Genomic DNA, 12,394 nt, shown 5'->3' with positions numbered 1-12,394 from the left:
TCTGTTGTTGAGTCCAAATAGGTATAAGCTCTGTTATAAGGCACAGTTTAATTCCTTTATTTACTTGTTGACAGAATAGCACCTCACCAAGTTTTCTGTGGGCATGCATGAATGTTCCTCCCCAGATCCCTTCCAATGCAAAGAGAATCAGGTTATGAGCTATTATAAGCTATTATCATTATATATCAAGCTATATGTGCTTTAATTTGATGTATCTGAGGTGAAAGGGCAAGAACCAGGCATTGTTCTCAGACTTTTTGTCCGGTTCACCAGCCATTCTGCAGATAGAATTGTTCACGCTTCCCTGAGACTGCCATCCCTAACATGCCCCTCATGGGTTGATGCACAGAGCCAAAAAGTTTGTCTGAATGACACACAAGTTCAATTTCAAGCTCAAAAATGAGGTCTGAGGATGCTTTATGTATTGTGACCTTATGTGTAAGACAGAAACTTGTTGGAGGATAAAGTGGTTTTTTTTGGTTTTTTTTTGTTTTTTTTTATGTGGACATCAGTTCACTCAGCTTGAGTATATTACCACTGAACTCAAGAGAAGGATGATGGCCCTAGTGGACAAGAGCATTAGTAGTGATTTTGTTAGTTTAGTCTCTATTCTAGACGTAGTCTTAAAAAATTTCAAAGTACAACTTTAATGTGGTTTGAATTTATTCTACTTTTAATTTCTTTTACTTGCATCAAAAATGGGAGGATTACCATGGAATACATTTTATCATGCTACCATAATATAGAATATTTACTAGGGCATTGTGGTCCTCTTTTAGCATGTATAATTTGCAAATTTAAAACAAATTTTCCATCTCAAAATACAAAAAAAAAAAAAGAAAGTACAAATTGTTAGTTATGTTTGGCCACCCTGCAGAAACTTCTCTAAGTTTCTAGGTTCATTTTTAAGTTTATATTTTCACCAACAGGTGGAGCCATAAATTCTGAATTCATTACCTGTTGGTCATCTAAACCAACCTACATCTTTACTAAGTAGTAGCAGAAAATGTATTTCACATCCTATCAGATGCGAAAGAAAAAAAGTACAGAGTAGAAGTTTACAGAGTAGAAAGGTCTTGCTGTTAAGGCAAGATATAAAGATTAGATTAAATAGGGTAGTGTGAAAAATGAAATAGTGTTTCAGTATCACAACTGCTTTGAAATACAGACTATTTTTAGTCTAAGCTGCACTAGAAGACTTTCTAATTGATTTTCTAATGCAACACTTTCTGTAGTCTATAACAGCAGCTTCTAAAAAATGCTAAAGGAGCATAAAGTTTAATTACAGAAAAGGTAAACAACAAAAATGTTTCAGAAGTTTAGAGAACACAGGGATCACACCAGAAGAAGTGTTTGCTTCCTCCTGTGTAAGTTCTCAACTACAGCACTACAATTTCTAAAGTTAAGTTATTAAATTTTACAGCTGAAATCTACTTCTGGATAAGCATATGCAACTTCCATTTACTTGTTAAAATAACCTTTCCCCAGAAGTTACAGAAAATAAAATTCTCAAGGAACATCAAATTTATCATGCCATTATTTTCATTCTACTTAATAATTAACTTGCTCTCTGCTGAAATGAGAAGTTAAGACTTCCATGCTAAAACACATTGAACTTAAATCGTATTTCACGTACAAATAAGCAGAAACCACCTACTTGCTGAGGTTTTGGCTTTATTGCTGTTTATACATTGTGTAAAACAACTCTTGAGGAAACATTTGAGGGAAAAATATTGAATAATTATTCCTTACAGTATTGCATATTTCAAAACACTAGCTCACCATTTATGGTGCTCACAGAAGTAAAATAGTGAAGTTTCTTCCCGATACAACACAACTAGCAGATTTATAGACATTCTGGTTCACAGCAAATAGCCCTCTGTCTGGCAGGAATCAAAAGAAGGGAGGGTACAAGGTCAAAGAAGCATTTTAGCAAGTATAGGAATTTAGCTAGAAACTCAAAAAAGGGGGAAAATAAAGGGATCGTATCTTCATTTTAAGTAAATCAGCATAGTCCTATTAATATTCAGTTGATGTCAATGGATGAGGACTGAGAATATAGAAATATACAGGGAAAGCACATACTGGCTGTGTTCCAGGAACACAGCTCACAAATCAAATTTACCTTCTTCATTAAATTTCAAAAATGATGACCAAAATTCTGATCCAGTAGTACAGTCTTTTATTTCTGTAATTTCTGGAATAAAGTCAGAAGACCTTTATTTATTGAAGTGTTCCTTATTCTTATGAACTATCCCAATTTGTTTCGACAAATATTTTCATGAGTGAGAACTGAAGGTTCTGGCCACGCAAAAGAAATATTTTCTTTTTGCACCTTGAAAACTCAGTTTTGTGAGTTTTGCTTTTTTTTTTTAATACCTCTGTTCAAGATGTCAGCATTTTCCTATTGCAAACAATTTTTCATGTTTTCTGAATAGGGTCAGGTGAATTGACTGTATAAGTGATACACCCATATAGAAAAAAAATAGCACAGACTCTGTTCTGGACAAGCTTCAATCCCAGAAGCTCCACAAACTGGCAGCATAGTTGCAGTAAGATATACCCACATACCTTGTGACTAGAAAATGCAAGTGAGAGAGTATGAATACTCATTGACACCAGAAGGTAAAAGTGTGTGCTAGAGTATGCAACTTTCCCTTGAGTAAGCCATCAAACTTCTGTTCAAACAGCTCCATTTTATTACTAGTAATTTTAACACATTCTACCATGAGTGCTCCATTTCAGAAACCAAACAGAAGTCTCTGGAAAAATCTCACTGGTAACTCTAGAACTGGTCTGTCCTCTAGCTAAGATATCGTGCTGGTTTCATCATTTAATTTTAACCTTTTAAAAGGAAAATATAAATAAGATGCTTTTCATGCTGCTGATCAAGAAAAGCATCACAATGGTATGGAGATGACCTTGATTTTAACTGTTTTCTTGTTGTTTGTGCAATATCGGTAAATGTTCACTAGGAAACTATTTATACAATCCATCTACAGTCCAACACAACCAACTGTACATATCTAAGTCCATTTTTTCATCCTGAAAATTCAGTCATTGTTGAAAATGGCATCAGTGACTGTTTCTTTTAATGTCTTCTGAGTGGAAAATAAAGAAAAACACCCTGAAAAATCCAAATACAGCAAAAGCACTTTGCAGTCAGTGACACATGAGCCATAGGTTTTCATGAATCTGCTATTGTTGTTGATGTTCTTACCTAACAGATGCCGGGGAAAAAAACAGAGCTGAGATGGCAAAGCTAAATTTAAGTGAAAAAAACAACTGGCCAAACTTTTTACTGACACATGATTCATAACATAATGTAATTTATTTTACTTTGTTAATTATTCCAACATATTCATGTTATCTGCCTCTATTATACATTCCTGAAGATAAACAAATTTTTTGAAAGACATCTTTGAAATTAATTGCTTTTGCTCATAAGCCCTATTTCAATTCTGGTGATATAATATTTATTAAATTTCAGGAGTACAATAATATATGTTTCATGATATGAGCAAAAAAAGGAATGGATTTCTTAAGGTCACACATACAAAAGCTTGGGAGGAGATTAAAGTCATGCTGCTGATATTTTGTTGGTTCTTAAGATGAGTCCTCTACAAACATTTAATTAATAGTACTTTCAACATGCTGTGAGCATGCTGCACATAGATTACTGGGGAAAATGACTATTTAAAAGAGGAGAGTTGAAATCAAAGTGAAATCCAACTAACCCCATCAGGGCTGTTATGTCTGAAATTCAAGATGCTATCTTTAGTGGTACACAGACTGACCTGGGGAATACACTTTTATTCTCTTTGAGTTCAACAGACAGAAAGAGCTGTAGTACAAATTAATATTAATTAATGCTGTTATAATTTATGATAAAAATATGGATAACATACCAATACATTTTCAGTAGGCTACTTAAAGCAAAATGACCGAACTTGCTACATTACAGCTGAGCAGATCCTTAGGAACATAGCTACCCATTTCCTACTGAAATTTCCTGTAGAATTGTAATTGTAAACAAGTTGCTAATGTCACTGTATGAGATCCAAACTGGGTACCCACGGCATCAGAACCTGTTCAGTACAGAGGACCACTGCCTGCTTGGCCAGACTATTGAGAAGCATAGTTTAAAGGAGCTCTCCCTCTAGTTCTAAGACACAAACTGAATTAAAAATGATCTCCATGAATGATATTTTGCAGTTACGCATTATTTTGGCAAATAACCCTCACAATTTGGCTGACAGTAACCATTCCATACCAGTAGATGCTACTTCTGTCACTTGGTTTGTAGCTTTATTTTACCAGCTGTGTTTATCAGCATCCTTCAATATCCAAACATTTTCTCTGCATTTCAGCTCGTTACTGAAAATAATCCCCCATCAAGACGTGGACAGTGTCACGCCTGGGACAAATTATTCTCACAGACACTTGACCAAAGCAATCAGTTTTTATACGAGTGGTGTAACATAATTTTGTCAAATATTTAATTATCTGATTTGCATTCTGTAGACCAGGAAAGACAGACTGTGGCACAGTCACAGCCTCCAAAGTGTTCCAGAGGCTGCAAATAGTTGCTGGAGTATAGTTTTGGTCTTTGCCATGTACTCTACTGCCTAATTAGAAACAGTTTTATTGTTGGGTTCATGTGCTCTTTGGGATATCTGTTCTATCACAGACATTTCACTGGCTTCTATTTCACATATCTATATTTTATATTTATATACAAATATATATACACATGAATAACTGTTGACAAACAATGCTGTTTAAAACAAATGGAACAAATTCCTCCCATAAGAAAACCATTTTTTTTCTGTAACCTAATATGGAATACTCTGATGTAAAATTTCTACAGAAGTAAACATAACTACTTAGTTTCAAAGCAGTTTATATATTAAAAAGTTATACTTGGCCTGCAGACTGAGATTTAAAATGCAGAAGCTACTACATTACTCTGGAGTACAATGAATGAGCATTACTGGCTCTGCTGTCAGTTTAAGTGTCTGTATATCTTGGATGTACCACATGGCAGGGAGCTTGTTCTGGCTATTACCTGTGGAGGCAGGAAACCTGACCCATCAACTGGAAATAACCGTAATTGTGATCCACCTTGGCAGTCAGCCTAGAGCCATATATTGTACCTCTGTGGGCTCATGTCCACTCCCACAGGTGCCATAGAGGTTTGTCAATACAGACAAGAAAGAAAGAATAAGACTATAAAATTAGAGTCAGTCTGAGAAGGGTACTTATAAATAAATGACACGCTCAGTCCCTTATGCATGGCTATAAGCCAATAATCAGCACTTGGGTGTAAACTGAGTGCAAATTCAAGTTCTCTAGTTACACTTCCTTATGCTTATTTGCTTACACACTTAGCTACTTCATTACCTCCTGAAGACGACTGTCTTTCACAAAGACAGCTTAAAAGGCAAAAACATATTTAAAATGTGAAGAGGATACTGCTACTTGGTATTACTACTAACTTGAGTCAGTTCTCTGCATTACCTATTCATTTTGTGCAACTCAACTTCTTCAAACTGCATAAAAGTGTTAGAAACATTGATAAAGAGACTTCTCTGGTAGAAGGGAATCTTGGAGAGAAAGACCTCCCTACCTCTGGTTTCACACCAGTTCAAGCACATATCAAAAGGAGAATGGAAACCATTGATCTTTGGAAAAACATTACTGCAGCACAAGAACAGAAACAAAATAGCTGCAAGCGACATTAAATAATATTGAAAAACCGTGAAAAGGCAAGGATACAGAAATAAAAGAGTATGCTGCTTTCCAGCGTCAGCCTAATTTATTCTTAAAAAAAAAAACAGCATGATAGCAATTCCCTGATGGTTCACGGGGCCTGGCATTTCTGTGCTTCTTTTCGCTAAGTGGAGCCCACTGATAACCAAATACACACACACACACACAGATGTTTACCTTTCCATTCTAACACTATCTATTTTTCTACAGAAACATAACTTATTTACTAATTCCATATAGAAATGCATTAATTCTTTAAGGACTCCCTAAGAGAGTATTATTTTAAATAAAAAGTCTTTCGTGCCTCTCAAGCAACATAATTTTTAGGGTTTTTTTTGGTTTTGTTGTTGAAGTTTTTAACAAATAAATATAGTGATGACAAACAACCAGAAAAATCACAACTCATAATAGGGCAGGCAGATACTTTAAACTGTGCAAAGTGAGGATAAATGTATTAAAATTTGCTGCAGCAACAATAAAACTAAAAATGCTTTAATCTTTCCCAGTATTATAATTACAATATACACTTCATCTAAACTGAGAGGTTTATCTTGAAAGAGTCTGAGTACACGCTACAGAAGTCTAGATATTTTTTTATATTCGGATTCTTCAACACAAGTGCAAACTGTTCACACAAACAACTAAAGCTGAATACGTACCACTTTTCAAGTCCTACCAATTCAACTGAAAGAACATGTAAGCAAACAGGGTCATTTTTGTTAAGATGAAGCTATGGAAAAAAAAAAAACAGGAAAGCATGACCTCTTCATTGAACAGTCAAGAATCCATGCAGACTACTGTACAAGAACCTCTAAGTTAATGCACAAATAATACTGCTCTTTAAAGATAAATCTGTCTTTGATGGACACCTGTTTAACTCCAGTGAAGTTACACATTCTTACGACAAATCCATCCCAGTGATATCAGTGCAAATAACTGTGAAGAACAACTCATTAACTACTATTAACTACTGCTGTTAGTTTGGAGAAGGAAACAAGGGTAATGGAGCTGTCAGATGATAATACATGTTTGGTGTTTAAGTAGTCAACTGAACTGAAGATTAATAGCAGCACAAAAACACTATGGCTCACTGCAGCTCTGAAGTCTGCAGAAAAAAAAAAAAGAATAGTTAATTATATAATTTGTAATAAACACTAAGTAATAAAGTAACCCAAATTTTATCAGCATTAACTTTTAAGAGCTAAATTCTTCCTGCTTACCTAAATTCTACAGTAATTCCAAAGAAACTGAATTATTCTTCACTTGCATTGCTCTGTATCAAAGGACAAATTGGTTTCTAACTTGTGATCTCATCCTTCGACAACTCAACAATGTATGGGGATGTTACCACACTTAAGTGAGATGCCATGGATACAAACCAACAAAGCCTCTTCTTCATCAATATTCTTCAGTAAAGCAATTGATTTAATGAACTCTTTGATGGTGTCATTCTTGTAAGAGGTATATTCAACACAATAACAATCTTTCAAGACTAATAGGCACTTGCCATTCATCATTCTGGGCTCCTCAACACCTTAAAGCTTTTCTTCTTCTGGCTTGATCAAAACCACTTACAATGATTTATTTATCCATGCAAACACAGCCCCCACAGCCCTCTGTGGCAGCATCTTTGCCCACTCCGACTTCTTTACCAGTCGAGATTCACCTTGGACACATACATACTCACACACGCTCACCCCTTCTCTTTGGCACTCTTCCCTTTCACACCCTCTTTATCTGCTCCAACTTCATCGATCTCATCCAACTCAGTTTCATCCAACTGCTTTTCACCACTCTTGTCAGAACCACATCACCACAAAACTGACCTTTGCCTGCACTATTGAGAAGCCCCGATCCAGTACTCAGTTTCCCAAATTTTGAACATTTAACTAGTCTTCAATTTCACAAGGTCTAGACTAGAATCACTCTACTTCATGTAAGAATCTCTCTGCCCAAGAAGTATAAAGCCAGGCATTAGGATAGAAATTCACCCTAACAGAAAGCAGGTGAAGTTATAGATACCAGCTGGCTCTGTAAGTCTTGCATTCCTTTTTTCATTCCATGTTTTTAAATTTAATCTTTGACCTCTTTAATTTCTTTCTCACATGGACACAAAATCAGCCAAACAGCTTTATGTTCTACTTGATTAAATAAAGAAAGATAATAAATTACTTGTAATCTAAGCAAACTGCAGAAAGTTGACACAGCTTCTCTTTTTACCAGTGTTCACACTACATGTGAAATTATGCATCTTACACTTTCCCAGTGACAATGCTGGAAAGGAAACTTAATTTGCATTATTGTTTTCATAAATGCATATGCAGATATTTAGACATTGATCAAACCTAGTGTTGTACAACAGATGTTGTAAAGAATGAAAGCCAAAACACTGAAACTCATGCATTCCTAATGAACAAGCTGTTCCTTTTTTATTGTCTTAGTTATGGTATATTGCTAGATTCAGATAGCTCTGATAAATGTAACAATACAGAAATCTGTGTAATAGTTAAACATTGAGCAGGTGTACCTCATTAATATCAGATATGGAAAGATGGTTCCTTGGAGACTAGAGATTTATATAGCTGAATGTTTTACATATTCCATACTGAAGCAAGCTAGATGCCATGACTCTAGGCCAAAACAAAGCCAAAGTTCACAGCTAGACTCTACAATATAACCAGCAATCAACTATTTTAAAATGTAAAGCAGAACATTTGCTTTAAAACTACCATGAGACATAAACTTACATTTAACTTTAAGTTCTTCTGAAGCTTGAGTCAGAATCATTTTTTCCCCCCTCAAGTTTCTCCCAGAAAAAGATAGCAATATTATTGTAAGAGTAAGAAGTGTAGTACTCTTCCCAGAGAAAGAGATAGAACCTCTCCTCAGGCTCATTTGTACACCAGTTCATTGGGAGAGGCCAATAGGAGCTTTTGCCTCTCATTAGTGCTAACTGGTATATGTTAAAAATTATGTTTTAATAAAAATTTCTTCATATGTCATATTTCATCCCAATTTCTCACTCAATAGCTCTTTCATAATAAAACTCTCTCATCTTTTCAAACAACAAACTCTCTACTCTATTTCACTTTAAAAATAACATTTCCCCTAAAAGCAAATATCAGCTACTGCAAAAAAAATTTATCCTTGTATTAAAAATATTCCTGATTTATTTTTACTTCCATTTTTTCAGCTTCTTACTGAACTTCCTCTTCTATTTGTGGACAGCAACCTAGGTCCCATTGGACTGAGTGTTTCAGTAAGATGTAAGTCAGGAAGATCTTCCATGGGCTCTCTGTACACAGCAATATCAGCATATATCCGTGTATTCTCCGTGGAAGCAAGTGGGACACAATAGAAAGGGAATGTGAGCAGGTGTTGTGCACCACTTAATATGATACCGAGTGCTAAGGAACCTGTGAAAAGGTGGTATTAATCTGCAGCTGCTGCCCATCAAGTTACCACTTGTCTAGTGTTAGAGGGGGAATAGAGGATTCTTATGTACCTCTGTGCAATTCTTCCCCTTCCCCATCACAGGATATGACTTTTGACGTAATCTAACTCTTAATATGTACTGAATTAATGTTGCTTTTATTTTAATGCAAGCATCTGTAAGTACTCCTGTAAATATTAGAATATTCACTGTGCACATGCTCTAAAGTCTAACCTCTTCAAGAAGGAAAAAGGGGAGGTTAGATTCCAAATATAGAAAGTGTTTGTCTTATAAATTCTTAATAAGAAAGGCTGCATTCAAGTTTTTCACTTGAATGCATATGCATATGCATCCAGTATGGCTATTTCAAGACACACGGCAATGTGAATCACATGTCCAACTTCAGGAGTGGACTGCAAGAGTGAAATGTGATTGGTAATACACCATGAATCTTTCCCACTTAAAGAACAAAGTCCAGCAAATTGCTCTCTGCATATGGTTATGGAAGTCACATTCATGGCAAATCAACCAATTTAAGAAAGATGCTAGAGTCACCTTTAAATTCTGGATGCGCTGTAGTCCTGTCACAGCCTCTCCTCCTCTGCTTTGCTGTTTGTACGAGCAGCTAATGCAGTAACTGAACATTTGTACAAGAGTGCTGGCTCTATGACAATCTGAGAACCTAAACTTTGTAATTATTTTCTGTTCACTCTAAGTCCAGGAACGTTTTGAGTGTATTGCCATCAGACAGTCTTTAACACACATCAAGAAACATGCAGATTGAAGTGAGAAGGAAGTGGAAGCAGCTCAGCTAAAGGAAGAAAACTAGCAGAACAAAGTACAAGAGGAAGAAGAAACCATAAGGAAAAGCAGTGGATAAAAGAAAAAAATTACAGGCAAAAGAAAATGACCTGGATGTGCCATTAAACAAAGAAAATGATGGAGAGATTTTTTTTTATTTTTTATTTTTTGTCAATACCCTTCAGAACAAAAAGAGTAGCTAGCAGTATCATGAAGAGAAATGCAAGTCTTCCCTCCTACTGCTGGTACCAACACCCAGTCATGGATGTGGAAACTATGGGGTGTTGATATATTCAGCAATGTGGAACTATCAATTAGGTAGAAATTAATCTGATAAATACAGAGTGAGATTTGCAAAAGTGTTAATCACAAGACACAGTAACTTCAGTGAGCATTTTACTACTTGTGTTCAGAGCAAATTAGATAGATGCAGAGATTTCCTGAAAGTCCTACACATAGAGCTTAACTGGTAGCTCAGTTATACTCATGTAAACCAGACATCCACTCAAGAAAGCTAAAGGACATTAGATCAGATTCAGACCCTTATGGCTTTGACTCCTGCCCATTATGCCAGTTTCATTTGGTAATGAAATCCATGGTACATTGGGAACTTGGGAGGTTATTTGATCCACCCCATAACTGGTAGGCAGAATCATATATATATAAACCATCGTTAATCTGTGTTTTTCAAATCTGTTCTTAAATACTTCAGTCAGGCTTTCTCTGAGACCTGCTCCATGATTATGTATCTTAGATAGAGATTGCCACTAAATATTTCATCTCATAAAAGCATGGCCTCAGATAATTCCTACCTAAATACAATGGGGTTTATGTATTGTTGCTGAATTGTATTTTAAATACTTCAAAACTTTGTCCAAGATACTTTGCAATGCTAGTGTTATCAGCTAATTCTAATATGAATTATTAAATCTGAGATTCATTTCTCCATAGGAACTGTAATGAAATACTCTATTCCATCATTCATGTTATTAATAAAACTATGAACAATAATGGACACAGGAGAAACCTCCTGTGAACACCACTTGGCATATTTTTCCATTTTCTTGGGAACCTTTGATACTTATGTTGAGTATGACTTCCCAGAAGATTATGTATTCATGTGGCAGTAATTTAATCTACATCATCTTGTACTCATTTGCTTAAGAGAATGTAATCTGAGACAGCGTCAAAAGCTCTATTAAGGTGCACGTGACACTTACTGCTTCTAATCTATTCAAGGAATCCTGCCAGAGAGAAAATTAGGTTGCTTTAATATCGTTTATCTTGAAAATTCTATATTTGTTCTTTCTTGAGAAAGTCACTGAATTACCAGTTAGGTAACTACAAATAAATTAGTTGATTATTTGTCCTTTTACTTTTCTGAGAGTTTTAAATTGGTATGACCTTTGTATAATTTTCTTTTTATAATTTTATGCTGAAGACAGACATGTTTACCTTTCATAAATCTCATCTCTTCTTCTTGAGTCCACAAAGACACCAAAACTTTAATATTGCACTGATATTATATTTCCAAAACATGAAGAGCTTAGATACAGCTATATGAATAGCAAAAGACATGAGCTGTCACTCCTTGGCGTAAAAGCATATCTGTCAATACATAGCACGACTTAATGAGCCCCTTTTAAATGTTCACTTTTATATTTCAGAAGACCTGTCAGGTAGGTTAGTTATTTTTATGATGAGGATATATAAGTTGCTCATTTCTAATCTTTAGTATTATACACTGAAAGTGTCATACATAAAACAATTCTGTCTAACGATGTTTTACTCAGAGGATATACTACAGAATGACTGACAAGCAGAATCTACCTCAGTACAGCTCAATACAAAAGTGGGTTTTAATCTTCTTTGCAAGCCAGCATGTAGCTATTAGCCAATTCACACAGCCTTTTCAGAAAACATGAAAACGAAGTGTTCCATGTTAAAGTCTCTCCACATCTTTGAATTCTCACTCTTCTATTTCTAAAACTATTTCTACAATAAGCTGTAAATCAAAACACACTAACTCAAACTGGTGGGCTATAGCCGCTTGCCAGGTTTTGGCACTAAAGAGAACCGTGGGTCATTCCACTGCAAGCCCCGGGTCCAACAGAACATTTGCTACTGCAAGGGCAAGTGCCAGATTCCCAATTCTTCTTCAATGCCTTTTTGTATTTTGTACTAGACACATGATTTGCCTAAAACTTAATAAAATGGCTTTTTTCTCCCTTGGCTGGTAGATCAAAATCTGAAACTGCATTGCTGTTAATTTCAATTAAACAAATAAGAGCCACAACCATGAGCACAAAAGTACTGCTAGCATTTTATAAAAGATTATCTTGCACAGCTTTTTATGGGAACACAACAAAAAAGTGTGGCTATTCTCTC

The 12,394-nt window shown here is 35.4% G+C and overlaps 1 long non-coding RNA gene across 1 annotated transcript; it reads left to right on the top strand.

Annotated features, from left to right (window-relative positions):
* Window positions 1-7,770: 7,770 nt before the first annotated feature.
* LOC308194784 lies at window positions 7,771-11,405 on the top strand. Its single transcript, XR_013950868.1, has 3 exons — window positions 7,771-7,805; window positions 8,966-9,038; window positions 9,922-11,405. It is a non-coding gene; the product is annotated as an uncharacterized lncRNA (long non-coding RNA).
* Window positions 11,406-12,394: the final 989 nt, after the last annotated feature.

The sequence above is a fragment of the Anser brachyrhynchus genome (genome assembly GCF_964034855.1).
Source record: "Anser brachyrhynchus genome assembly, chromosome: 4".
Lineage (NCBI taxonomy): Eukaryota > Metazoa > Chordata > Aves > Anseriformes > Anatidae > Anser > Anser brachyrhynchus.
This window is presented reverse-complemented; position numbering and strand designations above follow the sequence as displayed.